The 20828-nt window shown below is 48.1% G+C and overlaps 2 protein-coding genes across 4 annotated transcripts in view; one reads left to right on the top strand and one right to left on the bottom strand.

Annotated features, from left to right (window-relative positions):
* Window positions 1-7793, bottom strand: part of SLA (Src like adaptor) — a 45421-nt gene extending 37628 nt beyond the window's left edge. The window contains exon 1 of the mRNA XM_049854076.1: window positions 7704-7793. The gene's annotated coding sequence lies outside the window, so the exon portion shown is untranslated. The remainder of the gene's footprint in view (window positions 1-7703) is intronic.
* The window catches only part of TG (thyroglobulin), a 232277-nt gene that overhangs the window by 166558 nt on the left and 44891 nt on the right, over window positions 1-20828 (top strand). The gene's annotated exons all lie outside the window — the stretch shown is intronic.

The raw sequence follows: 20828 nt of genomic DNA, 5'->3' as shown, positions 1-20828 counted from the left end.
GGACAGGAGAGAGAGGCCAGCGAAGGCTGCTCAGGCCCCTGTTGTCACGGCCACTCTTAGGTGGCCTGGTGTGGTCAAAGGGCAGGGTGAACCCTGTGGAATGTTTGTTGTCCAGCCTTTCATAGCATTCATTGTTTTAAAGAATTAAAGCTGTGGGCCAAAAAAGAAAAGAAAAAAGTGGGAACAAGTAATACAAAGCTTGTTTATAATATCCCAGTTTTATGAAAATGTAACATGCCTGTACATGTACATAAGGAGCCCTGGTGGCGCAGTGGTTAAGGTCTCAGATGCTAACTGAAAGGTCAGTGGTTCGAACCCACCAGCCACTCTGTAGGAGGAAGATGTAGCAGCCTGTTTCCATAAGATTACAGCCTTGGGAACCCCGTGGGGCAGTTCTACTCTGTCCTTGCATATACATGGAGCCCCTGGGCGGCGGAAATGCTTAAACACTTGACTGTTTTACTAGCTGAAAGGTTAGTGGTTCAAACCCACCCAGAGGTGACTCGGAAGGCAGGCCTGGCGATCTGTTTCCCAGAGGTCACAGCCTTGAAAGCCCTGTGGAGCAGTTCTACTCTGCACACTTGGGGTCGCCATGAGTCAGAACCTACTTGTTGACAACCAGCAATCACAACAACATGCGCATATATACATAGAAAATGCTGAAGGGAACTCGCCAGGGGCTCTCTGATTGGTAGTGATTTTATAGGCGAGTTTATCAATTTCTTCTTTACACTTTTCTAGAATGTCTGCATTGTCTGTCAGGAGCATGGATTGCTTTTATAATCTGAAACAGAACTTGGAAAGAGTAAAGGAGACTTAGAGAAGGCTTTTTAAAGCAGGAAGGCATGGATTCAAATTCCAACTCCCAGAGCTACTGGCTGTGTGTCTTTTGGCAAGTGACTTCACCTCTCTGAGCCTCAGTGTTCAAATCCATGAATTTGGGATATAAACACATGCCCTACAGGGCTGTTTTGAGAATTAAACTATAGGTCCTACCCAAAGCAGAGATGTGTTTGGTAAATGGCAGCTAAAAATTTACTGAAGCTGGACTCCTTGGGGGTACTCGGTGGCCAGCTGATTTCCTGCGCAAGCTGGAGCCAACTGCTGCTCCTCTCAGGCCTCAGAGCACTCGCATGTGATGGGGAAGGGGTTGAGCCAATCAGGCCTCTTTCGCCTCAGACCGCTCCCCCTCCGCCCCAACATGACAGTGGCCGGTCCCCCAGGATTGACTCAGCGCCACCTGTGGGTGACACTCTGTTTCAGGGAAAACAAGGACCAACACAAGGGGCTTAGCATCAGTTGGTCTCCCTGCCAAGGACCTTGCAGGATTTCCGGGGCACCCCACCACATCCTGACCCCTCTTAACAGGTGCGCCTCCCGGAGCACATGTCTGGGGACTGCCAGCGGCCTTCTGCTCCATGACCTACATTGGTCCCGACTCTGCTTGCAGGGTCAGGTGCAGCCGTAGGCCTGCCCCCTGCCCACCCCACCACTGTGTCCTCCTTTCCCTGCACCGCGGAGGAGGCTGCAGTACAGCTGTGGGCACCAGGCATTGGCCAGCCAGGCACTATGGAGAGCAGGTGACCAGCTCAGCGAGCAGCGCCCACCACCCCAGCCTTCTCCTCCTGGCTGACCCTGACTCAGAGCCCTTTACCCTCCAAGGAGAAGATATTCTAGACCTGTTGGTCCAAAACTGTGTTTTAAAGAAAGGTTCTCCTGAAGCTCAACACATAAAATAGGTAAAAACAAGTTGCTGTCTAGGGGCCTGGGGGCTCAGCCCTCTTGCCCATCTACTTCTCCTGAGAAAAAAACAAAACAAAACAAAAACCAAACCCCTTGCGATAGTGACCCTATAGGACAGAGTAGAACTGCCCCATAGGATTTCCAAGGAGTAATTGGTGGATTTGAACTGTGGACCTTTCAGTTAGCAGCTGAACTCTTAACCACTACACCACCAGGGCTCCACCTTTCCTGACAGGACACCCCAGTCCTAGGATATCATAAAGCAAAGACTGAAAAATAACAATTCAATGCCCCCTTGTTAAAAAGGCTCCGAGAAGGCAGGCAATTGGCTCAAAGTCACACAGTAAGCTTGGATCAAGTGCCAATGACTCCCTGTTCAGTGCTCTGCCCACCCCAACAGAGCCATTGTCCATTTGTCAGCTGGCTTGAGAATCATCACCATGGTGGTCCTAGCAACGTCTGACGCACAAGTCCACAAGCTCGTGTCTGTCCCCTTCTCTTGGGTGCCTGGAGGGGATTTCACACTCAGGCTAACAGAGAGGCTTGATGCTAAAAACAGATTAGGATGGGTGCGTTTTATAAACATTTTATGGCAATTTTAGGATATCACAGAAGGAGCCAGGTTTGGGATGTACTGATACTAAGGCAAATTTCAATTTCACCCCTTATTACGTCACTCTAATTTCTTTCTGTTGCTTTCGTTGTGAAAACGGACATGACACATCTGCCTTGCAGAGTTTTCACAAGTGAGGATTAGAGACAGTACGTGTAGAAAGCTGTGCACTTGGTAGATTCTCCACGGCCCTTCTCTCTGCTATGGTAAATACACCGCAAGGCAGTCCTGTAAAAGCCTCGATGGAGTGTGTGTAAAGTGGAGTCCGCCTTAGGATCTCACTGGAATCAAAATACCCGCCCCTACCTCCTTTCTTTTCTAGGTCAGCGTTTCTATAGCGAGCTCTCCTCGCTACTCTGGAGCCGTCAGAGGGGTAGGGGGCTTGGTGCCATCCAGTCTGTGAGTCCGTGGGACCCAGAACACGTATTCCAACAAAAGCCATGTTGTAAATGGGGTTTATGCCCAGGCCAGGCTCTGGACACATATATTACCTATAAACTGGTCCATGTAATAGACATTGGCAGTTTTGATACCAGCAAGTACACAAAATGGGTGAACAGTGACTATGAAAGAGGCCATTTTTGGTCATTTCAGGTATGGATGTTTGGGGACTACAGGCTTCAGGCGAGCAGGAGGAGGTGGACGGAGGCTTTTGTGGAGATGCCGAAGGCTGTTTAGGCACAGGGGTGTGAAATCAGTGATTTCTTTATCACCGGACGTTTCCCATCAAGACTCAGTTTTGTCTTTTATTCATACATGTGAATCACTGGCACTGCTCATGAACTTATCAAGGAAGAAGGCAATCAATATTCAGCTAATGGGATATTTGCATACGCTGAGCCCTCTGCTGACTCCAGGGTGAATTGCTCCTCAGAACACTAGTGCCAGGCCCTGCCCTGTGGTCCCAGGCAGCCGGTCCACACTGGGCTTGGCACCTGCCTCTCTCAAGTGATCCAGGGCATTTTTAACATGAGAACCACTGTGCTGCTTTTTCTTCAGCTCGCTATTCAGTCCTTCCCTCCTCAGGGACCCTGCCCTGCCCTCTAAAAAACAGTCATTTGTGTGGTTAACGCCTGCCTCGCCCACTTTTTTGACTGTAAGCTCCTGGAGAGCAGTGATTGTCTGGTTTTATTCGTGGCTGGAACACAGTAGATGCTCCATAAAGGAAATGAAAAAAGGAATAGATGAGAACTGAAGGAACGTGCGCCACGGAGAGAGAATGGCTCAGTGATGTGCTAGTACCGTGGGGTGGGGGTGGGCTCGGCTCGTCTGTAGTGGGTGCCAATTTCTGTGGTGTAAATACTCCCACCATGGCCAATTTCAAACCTCTCATGTGACTGCAAGGAGCCCTGCTGGCGCAGTGGTTAAGCACTCAGCTGCTAAGCTAAAGGCCGGTGGTTCGAACTCACTGCTGCTCTATGGGAGAAGGTTGTGGCAGTCTGCTCCCATAGAGATTACAGCCTTGGGTGGAGAAGAAAGAGTGTTGACATGTCGTGGGGTTGTTAACCAGTGTCACAAAACAATATGTGTACTAACTTGAATAAGAAACTAGTTAGTTCTGTAAACCTTCATCTAAAGTAAAATAAAACAAAAATAATATCAACAGCAAAAAAAAAGACAACCAAATTTAAAAAAAAATTACAGTCTTGGAACCCTATCAGGCAAAATTCAACTGTCCTATAGGGTGGCTATGAGTCAGAATCGACTCGATTGCAATGGGCTGGAGTTGAGTGGTGGTGGAGGGGGCAGGGAATGTGGCAGTTAGTAACTTTTCCTGTCCACATCTGTAAACCTGCCAGGGTTAATGGGAGAATTAAGGAGACGTCACTGATTAAACCGGTCCCCCTCTGTTCTCTGTCCCTGGGACCTGTTTGTTTCCTTCATAGCACATAACACAACTTGTAACTGTGTATTTGTTTCTTTAAGGTTTACTACCCACCTCTTTCCCCACCAGGTTGTAAACTCTGTGAGGACAGACTCCATGTCTGTTATATTCTTCAGTGAAAACCATTACCTAGCAGGTGCCTGGCACATAATAAGTGCTCAATTAATTTGGCTGGCTGGATGAAGGTATTGTACGTACAGTGTCTAGCCTCGCGGAAGCAGGCAGTGATCTGCTTTCACGGGCAACCTGATTAATTTGAAATGGTCCCCTTGTACCTAGGACAATTCCATTTTCTTCTGAAGCTCTTTGTGCCCTGCCATGGTGCCAGGATGCCTGGCAGGTGCCAAGCTGGAGAGTATGGCTTTGCAAAGCTGTTTGACAACAAGAGTAAGCCACTGAGCCCTTGAGGCCCCACAGTTTCTGTCTGCAGCTAGAGTTACCGGAATAAACTGCTCCCTCCCTTGGTGGTTCTCAGATGGGAGGAAGTGGTTTGGACAAAGCGTACTCATTTCTTTTGGGACTCCTAGGGGAAAGGGAGGAAGTCAGTCAGGTGGTATGGCCTTAATGCACATTTAATGAGTAAAAGGATGGATGGATAGATGGATGGATGGACGGACGGACGGACGGGTGGGTGGGTGGGTGGATGGGTGGGTGGGTGGAAGGATGGATGGGTGGGTGGGGGGGTTGATAGATGGAGAAAGGTATAACAGGGTCTCCTCAGGTTGCTGTCAAGGACCAAACTGTTTGGTCCAACATGCTGGAAATTCTTAGTGAGAATTTTAAGCTCCAGCCTCTCTCAGAGCTGGAAGAAATAAATTCCTGTGAAATGAAAAATTAACAACCATCAGCATCTATGAATGCAGAAAGCTGATTGGGGTTTACTGACAGGAATGATTTCTAAGTCTTCAAGTGCAGCACAGACCCCTTGGACGTACATCGTCAGGCCTTGTGACTCTTCGAGTGGGGAGGTTTTGTTTTTTCCTTTATTAAGAAGGTGTTACTATTTAAGGAACCCTGGTGATGCAGTGGTTAAGTGCTCAGCTGCTAATCAAAAGGTCAGCAGTTCGAACCCATCAGCCTGCTGCTCCGTGGGAGAAAGATGTGGCGGTTTACATTCGTCAAGATTTTAGCCTTGGAAATTCTAGGGGGCAGTTCTGCTCTGTCCTAGAGGGTTGCTATGAGTCGGGATGACCCAACAGCAGTGGGTTTGGTTTTGGGTTTTTGGTTACTGCTTATTGTCTAGGAATACCAAAGGGACTGGATGCACCTTAGATGTCTGGCTTAGGAATAATATTGGCCGCTATTTAGTATTTAGTATCTACATACTGTATATAATAATATACATATAATTATTTGTATAAATATTACATAATAATATTATTTATAATAATACTGCATATAATTAGACTTCTTAAACACCTGGGTGGCGCAAATGGCAAAGTGTTGGACTACTAACTGAAAGATTGGTAGTTCAAACCCACCCACAGGTGCCCCAGAAGAAAGGCCTGGCAATCTGCTTCCAAAACATCCCAAAAAATCACAGCCTCAAAAACCCTATGGAGCAGTTCTGCTCTGCACACATGGGGTCGCCATGAGTCGAAATCAACTCGACGGTGACTAACAACAACAACACAACAACAAATGCCATGATAATCTTCTTTTTATGAAGAGGAAGCTAACACTCAGAGAGGTAAAGCGACTTGCCCAGCGTCACACAGCTTATAAGCAGCTGAGTGAGAATGTGGAGCCAGGTGCAGGTAATTACAGCGCTGTGTGCTTTCTATGATGCCATCTTCCCAGCCTGATTGTAGACTAAGAGGCAGAGTCTAAAAAGGTTTCTTGTTTCAGTCTGTCTATTCCAAAGTTTTATTATTATATTCTACTTTGCAGAGCGCATTAAGCACTCTTGAATATCATTCTTCCAAACTGAAAAGTAGCAGTTGTAACAGATTTTGCCAGAACTGTCCTTCAGGCCTACCTCCTCAGTTTCAAAAGGACCACAGCCTCATTGAATAAACTTGTGGCTCAGCACCCAGGGCAAAGCACATAACGGACACTTGTAGAATATGCGATGCATTGCTTTCCAAGTGAGGAGCCTTGCTTTCCCTACATACCTTTGTCCTTCACATGGAGCCCTAGTGGCGCAGTGATTATGCGTTCAGCTGCTAATCCTGCTGGGGCTCTGCCCTCCCCCTTAGAGCCCCTCAGAACTTCAGTCTCTTTCTGGCTGTGTGACACAGGCAAGTGTCTGAGCCCCATTTTCTCACTTGTCAAAAGCAAATAATAATCTTAATCTCACAGGATTGTTCTGAGGATTGTATGAAAATAACTTTTCATGTAACTCCATCCCCTGCCACCCAGAATGGTAGACACACACACACAGAGTCCCAATTTGGGCCCAAGCCATCACCCGAACACCAGGCTTTCTCAATACTTAGATACCTAAAAGAATGTAGAGTGTGCCATGAAGATACCCAGGTCCCTCTGTGCAGATAATTCTAGTTCTCTAAAATCTCTCCCAACTCTAACAGTTCGTTTTCAGAATTTATACAACTCCTATATTGGGCTTGGCTTTAGCCTCCTGCCCTGACTACCTACCTTGATAATTATCCATTTTACGCCAATTCCCTAGCTTCTCCCCAAAGAAGGTCCACACACCCGTTTCTCCAGCAAGCACTACAGCCGATGACTCAGCCCACCTGGGCTCTGTGCACCTTTAGACATCGTGGTCCCATGTGGTACCTTTCACTGAGCACCTGTGTGTGTCTGAAACTGGCCTAGGTAGTTTTCGTGCATTTACTCATTTAATCTGCTCGATTCCTGTGTGAATTGGCTGTCATTATTCTCACTTTGAAGGAGCCCTGGTGGTAAAGTGGTTAAACGGTCAGCTGCTAAGCGAAAGGTCAGCGGTTCGAACCCACTAGCCACTCTGTGGGAGAAAGATGTGGTACTCTGCTTCCGCAAAGACTATAGCCTTGGAAACTTTATGGGGCAGTTCTATTCTGTCCTACAGGGTCGCTATGAGTCAGAATCAACTCGACAGCAGTGGGTTTTATTCCCATTTTACAGATGAAAATGCAAAGGCTTTAGAAAGGCTCACATGACTGGCCCATGGCTACACAGCCAGGAATCTGATGGCAAACAGAGGCTAGCTGTCCTTCGTGAGAAGGCTGCTGGGTGCCAAGCCGTTCTGTAAAAAGATGCTCGCCTCTGGCGGAGTTTCCCAGGCCCACGGCCCTTCTTTTCTTAGAATTATGCACCAAACACGCCCTGAGCAGCTGCCGGGGGCCGGGGGCCGGGGGCCGGGCACCGTGCTAGCTGTTGGAGCCTTATTTAAAGCACTACCCTGCCCTCTGCTCACCGAGCTCTCATCTGTCCCCAGAAAGTCAACCCCACCAGCAGTGTGTCTGCGATGTCCTGAGGTCCCTCCCCACCCAGCCCCTGCCACCTGCCCCAAGATACCTTCAAAAGCTGGGCATGGTCTCCCCTGGGAGGCAGCAGTTGCCAGGAGCCCCCTCACGGCCTCCCCATCAGCTGCTGCCGCTCGGGCGGAATGAGCCAGAGGCCGGGCCTCCTGAGAGCCTGGGGAAGCCCATGCTATCAAGAGCGCGTGGCAGTTGCCACACCAGCCAGCCACACACTTCCTCTGCTAGAAACGAGGAAGGCAGGCTGGGCTTGCAGAAAGGTGGGTTCCTGTTTTCAGTAACCACTTGGAGCAGATTTCTCTCTGCAAGGACAGGGAAGAGAGAGGCCCTTATTAATTTCTAACAAAGTACTGCGAAATTTGGGCAGCTTGATTCTGAATGTCCAGGCCACACCTGGGCTTCCAGGGACTTGAATTTTTTTTTTCTCTAATTGAAAGGCAGAGGGGACTGTGAGACTATTCTCTTGGATCCCTGGAGCTCGCTGACCTCAATGAAGCCGTGACTCAAAGAGGCAACTTCTCCTTTTTCCATTTCCCAATATTTGCAGCTTCCTTGTATTGATGCAAATGAGACCCTGGTGCAGAGCCTCTCGGCCTGGCTGGGCTTGAACTAAGTGGGTGTCAAACCCCCTCTACAGAAAACAGCATCCTGAGCGAGACACACTCCGCCTCTGTAGCTGCCACAGCGAATGGTGTTGGAGGCTAACGAAATAGTGAGCTTCCCCAGGATAGTTCTAGATCAAAGGAGACCAAAGGAACCTGGCGACTTAACGCAACGTGTCCTTGGTTGGATCCCGGGTCAGGGAAAAGAGCTAGAAATAACAACATTGGGATGGGGTGTGGGCATTTGAATACACACTGCATATCTGATAGTATTTTTTGGGTTTGATAATGATATTGTGGTTCTGTGGGAGAAGGTTCTGGTTCTTAGAAGATGTATTTAGAGATCAAGTGTCATGATGTCTGCAACTTTCAAATGATTCGCTGAATGAAAAAATAGAGAAAAAGACGAGAGGGAATGAGAGAGTTGAAAGCAGGCATGGCAAGATGTTAACACTACGTGCATCCAGGCAAAGGGTATATGGACATACGTTGAACAACCCGTTCAACTTTTGGGTGGGTTTGAAATTAAAAAAGAAAAACCTCCCCAACTCACAGCGTGTGAGTCTTAAGCAGGAGCACTCAAGTGCCTGGGGCCTATGGCTTGTTGGTGAAGAGGGTCCAAGTGGCTGGAATGCCACCTCCAAGATTGTGTGGGAATTGCCTGCTTGATCCGAGCACCAGATGACGGCATTCCGGTGGCCCTCTGGGAGCGCTGGACTGCGCCACTCACTTCACAAAGAAGACGGAGTTTCAGAAGGTCGAGTGACTTGCCCAGAACCACACAGCTCAAACCCAAACAGAGCCAGCACCAGAGTCTGGGGCTGAGACACACAGCCCCAACCCGGCCAGGCCGACACAGCCACCCTGAAACAGTCATTTGGAAACTGCAGTTTTCTCAGATGAATTAAAAACATCGGGGCTGCTTCTAAATTTAGAAGGGGACTTGTACTTGATATATGCTGCCTTAGACGATTGTGAAAACACCCGCTGGGGCAGAGCAGACTGGAAAGGAAAGGAGGAAATACTGCAAAAGACCGAGGGGGTCGTTTGCTTACATGTGAGGAGGAGAAGACAGGTAGGAATATGCAGGAGTGGCATCCCACCCCAGATCTACGCGGAGTGGGCCAGGGGCTTCCCACTTAGAGGAAGAGGCCGTGAGCTTTGTAGCGACTTACCAACCAACATTTACTGAGAATCTGTTGAGTTAGCCTCAGAATTCATTCTCTCTTTCATTTATCCAATAAAAAATGTACGGAGCAAAGCTGTTCCAGGCACTGAGATTCAGCAGCCATGAACAAAAACTGGGAAAAACCTGCTTTCTGTTTTGAGCTTATCTTCCGTGTGTGGGGGTGGGGGTGGGGGTGGGGACAGTCATCTGATAAAGGTTTAAGGCAATTGTGATTGTGGTGACTGCTCTTGTTGTTAGCTGCCACTGAGTTGGCCCCAACTCCTGGCAACTGCTGTGAAGATAAGGAACTGGGCTGACTTGATGGAGGGGCCTGAGGTGCTACTTTCCACAGGTGGGCAGCATGGCGGTGCTGTAGTGGGGTTCTGGGGTGGTGTTGGAGGTGTTGTTTGGGCTGAGACCTGTGGGAGGTGAAGGAGCCAGACACAGGACAGACGACACGTGGGAGGCTTCCAGAAGGAACATTTGGAGGTTCAGGGAAAAGACACAGTCGAGTCCTCAGGAAACTTCACGTCTGTTGGCAGAGGTGGGCAAGCAGACAGGCCTGTCCTGTTGCCATCAAAGCACAAGTTCTGTAAACTGGAGAAGCCGTGGAGGTACGGATAGCTGCTGCAGGAGGAGAAGCCCGAAATCTGGAGGCCCAGATATAGGGGTTGCAGCCTCTGCTCAGCCCCTTTCTTGTGGGGAACTGGGTGACCAGGGAGGCTGTTATGACTTTCTGAATCCTAGGTGATTCACGACACCACCACCACCCCCCGCTCCCCCACCTCATGAAAGTAGCTGAGAGGAAACAAGAGAGCAGGTTTGAGGAAAAGTTCCTAAAACCATACAGGTGGCTGGATGAAGCTGGGGCTGTGTCAGAGAGTGAGGAGGTGTGGAAGTCTGAGCCCTGGGCTATAGATCACAAAGAGTGGGAGACAGTCAATTCTGCCATGCACTCACCTGTGAGTCCAGAGACTCGGGGCTTTTGATCCGCAGTTTTCCAATTTTACCAGGTAGTCCTCAACTTTGGCACCATTGGCTTTTTGGACAGGATAATTTTTGGTTGTGGGGGACTGTCCTGTGCATTGTAGAATGTTTAGCAGCATCCTTGGTCTCTAACCACTAGATTCTGGTAGCACCGCCCCAAGGTGTGACTACCAAAAATGTTTCCAGGCATTGGCACATCTTTTGGGGGGCAGAATCGCCCCTGATTGAAAACCATTGAATTTCACTTGCTCCCTAGAGGTTCTGAACTCATTAAACAAGACACCTGTGAAAATATTCCCTTGCGAGGTGCAAAGTACTGCATGGGGCCCAGAAGATCCCTCACTTTCACACAGACTGGGCTCTACAGCAGGCCAGGCTGTGGTCCCTGGGGCAGTGTGTTAGGGCGAGGCTCTTGTGAGCTGGCTGTTCTGCCTGCCCCCTCCACCCTGGCACAGCTGACCTGAGAGGGAGAACAAGTGTCTGGTCTGGTCAGGAGGCCTGGGGGGTTTGGGACAGAGATCTCCAGCCTAGGCAGTGCTTGAGCTGGGGAGGGAGAGTGGGTGAGCCTCCCTGCCCAGCAGAGTCGGGCCTAGCTGGAGGGCAGAAGGTAGACAGTTTGCATCAAAGGCCTCAAAGAGGATTGTCTCTTTCCTTTGCCACCATTTCCCACCATTCCTACAGGACTTCACCCTGACCGCCATCAAACACTTTCCATACTGAATCTCAATAGTTCGCACGTTTTTCTCTCCTAGTCTATGGAGAAGTCCTTGAGTATAAGGAATGTTGGCATTTATTTAGGCATTGATTGATTCATCCATCCATCCGTCCATCCGTCAGTCCATCCATCCGTCCATCTATCCATCCATCCGTCTGTCCGTCCGTCCATCCATCCATCCACTCATGCAGCCACCCACCTGCCCATCCATCCATCCATCCACTCATGCAGCCACCCACCTGCCCATCCATCCATCCGTCCATCCGTCCATCCGTCCATCCGTCCATCCGCCCATCCGCCCACCCACCCATCCATCCAAAAAACATTTGTTAGCACTCACTATGTCCCAGGCACTGTGCTGGGGACAAGACAAAACCTTACACTCAAGGATCTCACAGCCAGACACCTTTTATCCCTGTCTCCCAAGGCCCAGCACACAATAGAGTGCCCATTGCATATTTGTTGATTTAATAGATTTAACAAGCATTTATTGCAAACTTATATGTATAACCTGGGCTGAGGAACAGACAGGGAGGGAATACACAGATTTAGCCTAAATGAGGTGTCACTGCTGCCCTCAAGGAGTTTTATGATCTAGTAGAGGGGACGATCACCTGCATCAAGGCCCCAAGTGAGACAAAGAAAGACCTGGGGCAGGAGGGAGCCAGGAGAGGTGAAAGAGCAGGACTCCAGATCTCCTGAGTCCACATGAGAGCTGGCAACAAGACCGGACCAGGCGGGTTTAATTCCATCCCAGCAGCATGGTCAGAGTTAGAGGTCTTGGATATTCTGGGTCAGCAAAGAAGACAAAGACCAAAACATTTGGCAGGTGATGCCCTCCACCAAGGACTTTGAGTGTAAATCTTGGGTAAACCCAGGCTTCACTCACTGGTGGTGACACGGTGTTGGGAGGCTGTGGTACGTGGCATACAAAGACACCCAGGTCCATCTGTGCAGAAGGTGGCTGATCTCCTGAGGACTTTGCAAACTAATTAGCTCTTAGGGCCCAGACTCATGGCCATGGGCAGATTCCTATCATCCCAGCTATGGGCTGAGAATTGCTCAACTAAATATGAGTATGTAGCCACGACCTCAATGGACATGAAATGTTCGATTACGTAAACAGCTACCTTGACACACTTCAAGTCCTCCAAAGCCACTTGTCACATTTCCCCAGAGTAGGGTCGGCAGGACTCCTAACCCAGTTGACAAGAAGCCCATTTCTCCAGCTTCAGATCCGGGAGGGCTTCCAGGTGGAGGAGGCTTAGAGTCCCTAAGGTGACACAGTCTCTGAGGCAGGTGTGTGATGTTGAAGGCTCGTGCTGGGTCAGAGTTACAGCTTGGTCTAGTGTTGGCGAATTCCTAGTTGTGCTTGGAAGTGTTTTTCCTAATCTCAATACAAATGTGGGAAAGGTTAGAAGAAGAAAAATGCACCCTCAGGAAATAGGAAGCTCCCCATTGATGCAGAGAATTAAATGTCAGTCAGTCCTCTAGGCAGTGAAGCCAGTAAGCATTTATTGAATGCGAAGCATTGTGCTATAAAAGTGTTGATAGGGTTCCAGTATCTAATGGGGTTAAACTGTATGACTGCATGACTTTCAAGATCCCACGCAAGCTAGAAAGTCTATGAGAGTAAAGTTTATGTCCCTTCTGTGGCCGGATAAGTACTGACTCATTCATTCATTCAATCATTGCCGCAGTACATAATTATTGAGCACCTTCTGTGTGTTAGGCACTGCCGTAGGTGCTGAGTTAGGAATGGACCAGACAAGGTCCCTGCCTTCATGGGACTTTATCCTAGAGGAGGAGACAGCCAATAAACAAGGCAATGAGTAAGGAGGAATTTTCAGGTGTTGCATTACTGCTATAGAGAAAGTAATGGCCTGGCAGGGGCTGAGGGAATGCGGGCAGTGTGGGACTCTCACCCAGAAGAAGGGACTTTTGAAATGAGCCCACAGTGACGTCAGAGTGAAGATCAGGAGGAAGGGCCATCGGGTAGAGGAAACAGCAGGGGTAAAGGTCTGGGGCTGGAAGCACGTGTTGTTTCCATGGAGCAGAAAGAAGGGAAAGGGAGCTGAAAGCTGAAGAAAGCTGGGAAGACACTTGATTCTTGCCCACGTTACCTCTTTTCCACTTCTCTGTTTACACTTCACTTGAAGAGCCTGAGGCTCACAGAGTTTAAGTGACTCACACGGAGCCAGTTACCTGATAAACAATACCACCTGGGTCTAGCTCAGTTGCTTCTGGAGGGTGAACTCACTGTCACTATTACGTTTGCCTCCCACTAAGGCTCCGCTCTTCGTACCTCTCTGATGCTTCTATTATTCCCGGTCCAGACCTGAGGCCCGTCACTCCCTCCCTCCTCAAGCACCCGCCAAACACTCCTGTTTCCCACGGGACAAACTTCATCCCTTTTCCTGGCATTCGATGCTCATCATGGTCTGTTCTCCACTCACATGACCACCTCCATCTCCTGCGATGTCACCTCCGTGCCCCACGCTTCCTGGGACATTTTTCCTCTCTGCACTTCAGAAGACTTCCCATCTCCTCACCACTGACCTTTACTGCTGACCTTCCCTACCAGTGCGGGATGCCCTCTCTTCTGCAAGGGCACTGGGCAAATGCTATTTCAAGGCTCAACCCAGGGCTCACCTTGTCCATATGTATTCCCAGATCTCCCTCCAACCAAAAGCGATTGCTCCTTCCTCAGATGCCCCTTGTAGGTTTATCCGCACAACCAGGATCGAACATGTGCTTATTGGACTCAAGAGAAAGGGATGGGGTCAAGGGATATAGGTGCTGTCTGACCTTGCCCAGGTTTCTGAATCTCTCTGAGTCTAAAGGAAATCTTGGTGGCCTAGTGGTTAAGAGCTACAGCTGCTAACCAGAAGTTCCCCAGTTTGAATCCACCAGGCGCTCCTTGGAAACTCTCTGGGGCAGTTCTACTCTGTCCTGTAGGGTCGTTCTGAGTTGAAACTGGCTCAGTGGCAATGGGTTTGGTTTTGGTTTCTGAGTTTAAGTGGTGTTACTAATAATACTTCCTTAGGACCCATAGGTACCATGTATAAACTACCCAGCATGGTACAAGGGGCGCCACAGGGATCCTCTGAACATGAATGCCCTCCTTTCTTTTCAAATTGGAGCAGAAGCTTTGGGAAGCCAGAGCCTGGCCCAGGGGAGGCCATTCGTGATTATCCATTGAGTGAATAAATGAACAAATGTGGTTTTGTCTTTTGAACAAAAGCACATAAATTGTGAATATTGACTTTTTGCTTCTGGGGAAGACAATAAGCTAACCAGCAATGTCACTGTTGCTGTTAGTTGTCATCATTAGGGGGATAGCAAACTATTGTTTCTCTGGAGATGGGAGTTGTTTGTACTTCTGGAACCATCTCCAAAGTTGATCAAGTGGTCCGTTTGTCCAGCTTATGGATGAGGGGAATTCCCCAGTGGTCTGGGACCTGAATGTGTATGTTTCTTTGGCAGTCTCTTCGCACTATCTCTATTTTCAGGAAAGAAAAAAATAGAAGCTTCGTTTCCACAGTGCTTCTCTGCTGTGCAAGGTTGCACAAATGTGTTGATTCACTGAAGCTTCTCTTCTGTCATTGCACAACAGATCCTCACAGGGGGAAGGGGGATGGCAATGTTCTCTATTTTGGTGAGGAATGAAAAAGAGGTCAGCAGGCTTTCCACACAGGGGGAGGATCTCTGAAGAGGGGCCCAATTTATTTCAGTTTTGGAAATTATGCTTTTTTGTTTTTTAACTAATTTCCTCTTACTGTTGTGTGATTCCAACTCATAGGATCACTTTAGGACAGAGTAGAACCACCCCATAGGATTTTCTAGGCTGCAATCTATGGCTGCTAACTAAAAGGTCGGCAGTTTGAATCCACCAGCTGCTCCTTGGAAGCCCTGTGGGGCAGTTCTACTCTGTCCTATAGGGTCGCTATGAGTAGGAGCCGACTTGATGGTATGGGTTTAATCTTTATGGAAGCAGATTGCCACGTCTTTCTCCTGTGGAGCCACCGGTGGGTTCGAATCGCTGAGCTTTCAGTTAGCAGTTAAGTGCTTAACCATTGCACCACCAGGGCTCCTGCATATATATTTAGTCGTTATTTAGATAAATAGATGAATCTGCTAAGATATATATTATAAGCATAAAAATAACTATTTTAAAAAAGATAAGATTTCTTAAATGATGTTTATAAATAAACACTCTAGAATTTTTTTTCCTGCATGCCAATGGATTGTCTTGTACACCCCATTTGTGTACCACGCGACTAACAGACTAACAGAAGCATCACAAGGAATTTTGCAACATGACATTGTACCTTCCTTTGGTGGGTATATACACAGTGAAACCTGTGAGAGCCAGAGCACAACAGGACTGCCTTGTTTTTCTGGGTCTCACATGTTTTCCTCCTTTGACAGGGTGCGGTCTTATCACTCTTCTGTCACTCGTTGAAGTGGACAATATTTGAGTTTTCCTTCTCTGACAGGTTTTCCACCTTACACAGGTTCCAGCTTTCACATAGTCCCCGACTTGTGACAGGGTTGTGTTCCAATGACTCTGTCTTAAGTTGGTTCTGATGTAAACTGAATAATTCATTTTTTTTCAGTTTTGATTATTATTGCCTTTTATTAGCAGTATCTTTATAAAACCAATCTTTATTTGTCTTTGAGGGTTGGATCACAACATCTCAGAACGATAATGTCAGCAAATTGCGTGCTCCCAACATTGTATGTAGTGCATATCGCTAACAGTAAGATATACAAAATAACCAAAAATGGACTATCATAAGTGTGGTTCATCGTAACTTGAATACATCATAAGTCGGGAACTACCTGTGTATGTGTGTGTGTGTATACACACACACACACATATATATATATACACACTGGGGACTACCCATATTTTTATGTATGGAGCCCTGGTGGTGCAGTGGTTAAAGTGATATATATTCTGGCCTCTGGAAGGAGTCTCTGGGTGGTACAACATACCCAGCTGCTAACTGAGAAGTTGGCAGTTCTAGTCCGCCTAGAGGTGCCTCAGAAGAAAGGTCTGGCAATCTGCTTCCCAAAAACCAGCCATTGAAAATACTGTGGAGCACAGTTCTACTATGAAACACAATCAACTCGATGGCCACTGGTGGTTGGTCTTCTGGGAAGGGGCAGAGAAATCCCTGTGACCTATATTTAAGAACAAAGACAAGTGCCCAAATCTTCCTTCCTGTGAGAAAGACAAGTCAGTGCATGGTGGTGATGGGTGTCAGGGTCACGAAGGGTATTTTCCGAAGGATCTGTCATCACACTCCACCTTCCCTGATCTCTGTGCTGCTTTGACCTCCAAAAGCTGGAAACTTTGCGAAGGCAGGAGCGTATCTGTTTCGTCAGTGATCTACACCGAGCACTAGCAGCTTGGTGGCCAGGCAGGAGCAACAAGCAGATATGTACTGGGACGAAGGAAAGCAGGAAGGAGAATGGGAGAGAGCAAGCAGAAAAAGAAAAAGAAACTCTCGTCTGTGGATTGCAGACTTCTAAGGCAAGAATGCTGCCTTAATCACCTTCTGATGCCCTGAGGCATCTGGTGCTCAGGAGGTGCTCAGAGCCACTCCTGGAATTAGCCTGATAGCGCAGCAGCTCCAGGATAGTGGGAACAGTCTGGACGTTTGATACCGGGCCTCTGCAGTTCCTCCTCTTACGTGACCCAGACTGGCCACTTAACCACTCTGCCCCAGAATCTTCATCTCATAAACACTAATAACAGGAAAACCTGTCCAGCCACCTCAAAATGTGTAACAATGCAAAGTGAGGGTAAGGTCAGTAACAGCCTTGTTATGGTTTTTATAAAGTTCTCTTCAGCTCTCTCATTCTACGACGCCTCAGTATTTCCGTGAAATACGCTTTTTTAAAAAAGTCATGCCGAGATTCTGTTGTTGTTATCCAAAGAGCCCCAGAAACCCAGGCAGCAAGCTCAAAAGGACCCTCGATGGAATTTACGCTGATGTCACCTGGTTATCACGCTTCGTTGCCCACTGAGCCAGGACTAATTACACTGTGAAGCAGCCTTGGAAAGAAAAGGAAGGAAGGGAAGACAAGCTCTGGTGCTCAGAAACAACCCTTGGCCCAAACAAAATGTCAACCCCAAATGCCTTGTCCAGGCTGGAGGATATTGCATTATTATTATTACTATTTTTTATTTTAGTTTGAGTAGCAATAGTATTATAAATAATAACTGCCATCTGCTTTCCACGTTATAAAGTATTTTTCAAAACTGTTAGGTCCTTCAGTTTTTAAAAGAACTCTGGGTATCAGTTCAGATTTGGACGGCCGCTACTATTTATTGGAAACCCAACGTATAGGCACTTTACATGTCCATCTCCTCAATTCACCGGAACGAACCAAAAAGGTAAACGTTATTCTTATATTCCATTTTACATTTGGAGAGACTGAGGCAGAGGGAGTTTAAATGCTTTTTTCCTAAGGACATACAGCCAGTAAGAGGGAGCGCTAGACTTGAACCTGGGTTGACAGGCCCATGGACCACGCTATTGATGCTGCACCACCTTGAGACAGTATATACCCATTTTACAGATGGCGAAACCAAGACCTGGAAAGATGAAGCCACTTGCCCGGGAATAACACAGCTACCATGTTGCCAACCCAGGATTCGATAACATTTCTCTAACCCTAGAGTCCATCCTCTATTTCTCTACTTCTCTTTAGAATAATAATGATTTATACTTGTTTTCACCTGGCAAATTTGAAGCGGATGGTGTTGGGAATGATGTGAAATGGATTCCAGGAGCTAAGAAGAGGAAGGGTTCAGGTGTGTACCTATTTAGTTAGGACTTAGAAATTGATCAGAACCTTAGCAAGAGTCCCACAGGAGTGTCCCCTTAGGGAAAGTTTGGGGAGACAGCCCAGAGCTTGGCAGGGCTGTCCTCATTACAGGGAGAAGGCTGGGTTGGGAGCTCACATTGCTCTGGGGGCAACTAGTCTGGAGCTAATACAAGATGAGGAAGTGGGCTGGGGTGCGGGAAATGCTGAGCCCATCTGAATGCCCAAGGCCTAGTGGGAGGAGGGTGGGAAGTGGGGTCCAGGCTGCAGCCATAGAGTCCCAGGCCAGGGCCAGGGATTTTGGTCCCACTGGCAGACTAGACAGTTTGACCTCAGGAGCCCAAAGAGAGTGTCCACACCACCCTGCTGGTCCACATGTGAGGCTATCATCCTGGGTGGTCGACTTCCGGTGCAGGCTTCTCCCTCCAGCCTGGCCCCCCACTGCTGCGGCCAGCTCCGCTTTCCCAGTTTCTAACCGGAATCCAGATCTCCCCTCACTGAACTCCCCAGGAAATGGTGGCTCTTCACCCACTCCTTTTAATGTGGTGCACAGGGAGGCCTTCCAGGCCAAGATCCCGCCGCCCTGCCCAGCCTGTTGCCAAGGCACCTGCTCCTCAGATGACCCCTCCAGGGCATCAGATGACTGCCCACCTCTGACGCCGCTCACGCATTCTGTCTGCGTGGCGTCCATCAGACCTTCCACTCAGCCCAGGCCATGCCTCCTTGGAAAGCTCTCCTCTGATAGGTCCCAATTCTGCTCAGGCCCAGGGAGTCAGCCGTTACCTCTTCTGAACACTCCAGGCCATTACATTAGTCTCCTGGGCTGCCCTAAGTACCACAAACGGTGGCTTGAAACAATAGAACTGTATCCTCCCACAGTTTTGGAGGCGAGAAGTCTGGCATCAAGGTGCCTGCAGGGTCATGGGAGCCTGGTGGTGCAGTAGTGAAGCGCTTGGCTACTAAGTGAAAGTTTGTTGATTGAAACCCACCAGCCACTCCGAGGGAGAAGGATGTGGCAGTCTGCTTCCCTGAAGATTACAACCTTGGAAACCCTGTGGGACAGTTCTATTCTGCCCCGTAGCATCACTATGTGTCAGAATTGACTCAAAGGCGTTGAGTTTTTTGGTTTGGGTTTACAGGGCATGCTGTCTCCTAAGCTGCTGAAGGAGGAATCTCATGGCTTGGAGAGGTTAAGTGATTTGGCCAAAGCCAAATAAGCAAGTAGCAAAGCCACGATCTACCCCCAGGCTGGTTTCCTCAAAGGCCAAGTCTTCACCTCAGGGCTACGCAGTCCCAGCTGCGCTAGATTATCCTGGGCCAGTTGCTCCCTGAAACAAAGCTGGCGGGACAAATGACTGGAAGGAAACATTTAGGCTCTTTCACAAGTTATAATTATGAAATTATTTTTAAAAGGAACCATGCCCAATGTGTGTGTATGAAGTGCTCCTTGAGAAGAGGGGAGGGGCTCAGGAATCTGCATTTTAAATTCCTTTGTAGTAAGTGAGCAGTCTGCCTTGGCTATCACTCCTGGTGTCCCTTTTTAAAGTGTGACACCTTTGCCTGGGGAATCAGAAATTCACAAGTGCAAAGCATTTAAATGGTTCCTGACAGCCAGAAAGTGACTGAGGCAATTAGATACAATGTTTGTGACAGACGGAAAAAGACATTTTGTCAAGTCTGCGAGAACCTGGAGGGAAAAGACAACAGGGGAGCAGGCTCCATCTTAAAGGGACAAGGCCAAGGCCTGGCTCCCCTCCATTTTCTAAGCTGACAAAGTACCTGAGAGACCCCCGCTGTGGGTCTCTGGGCAGGGCCTCCACATTGCACCTCCATGGGCTTAGCTTATGCAGCTAAGCCTTGTGGAAAGCAGTTTGCCAAAGGTGTCTGGAGAAGGGATGGTTACCTCCATCCCTATTCGTTTGACTGGGAAGAGGAGGCTGGGTGGTGCAGTGGTTTTAGAGACAGATAGCCTGAATCCAACTTCCAGGCAGTTGGGTGATTTGGGAAGTTGTCCTCTCTGAGTCTGTGTCGCTCTTTAATGAAATGGGCCCTATCCCCCTTCCCTGGTTCAAAGGCTTAGTGAGCACAAATTGAGAACAGATTGCAAAGTGCTTGGAACACCCCGGGAGCCCACCACGATTGGTACCTTCCTTCTAGTTCCTCCATGTATAGACACAGCGGGTGGGTCATTTAGGTTTGCAAATAAAACTCAACCAAGGTATAACCTTCCTGGAGGGCAGATTGGCAGCACATTTTTTTTTTTTTTTAAGGTTTTAAAGATATGTTTATTCAGAATGCACAGTGAGACCACTGATCTTCGGGTTAGGGAATGGTTTCTTTAGTATGACACCAAAAGCACAGAGAATAAGCAAAAGAAAAAAAACGGATACATTGGATGTTATCAGAATTGAAACCTGGTGCTGCAGAAGACACCAGCGAAAAAGTAAGAAGACAACCCACATAACGGGAGAAAGTGTTTCCAGCGTTACCATATAGCTGAGAAGGAGCTTGCCTCCAGAATGGATAAAGAAAACATACAACTCAATACAAAATAGAAATAACTCAATTTGAAAAATGCGAAAAGCACCTGAATGGGCATTTCTCCAAAGAAGAGAAACAAATGGCCAGTAAACACCTGTAAAGATGCTCCACAGTGCTAGTCAGGAGGGAAATGGATAACAAAGCCTCAGTGAGCTACTACTTCACACCCACTAGGATGGCTATTATATTAAACAAACAATAACAGAAAGTAAGTGAGGAGGTGGGAAAAGGGCCTTCTCATACCTTGTTGGTAGGAATGTAAAATGGTGCAACCATTTGGGAAACGGTTTGGCAGTTCCTTAAAAGGAT

Source organism: Elephas maximus, chromosome 15, assembly GCF_024166365.1.
Source record: "Elephas maximus indicus isolate mEleMax1 chromosome 15, mEleMax1 primary haplotype, whole genome shotgun sequence".
Classification (NCBI taxonomy): Eukaryota; Metazoa; Chordata; class Mammalia; order Proboscidea; family Elephantidae; genus Elephas; species Elephas maximus.
Note: the sequence above shows the minus strand (reverse complement) of the source record. Positions and strands in the feature narration are given on the sequence as shown.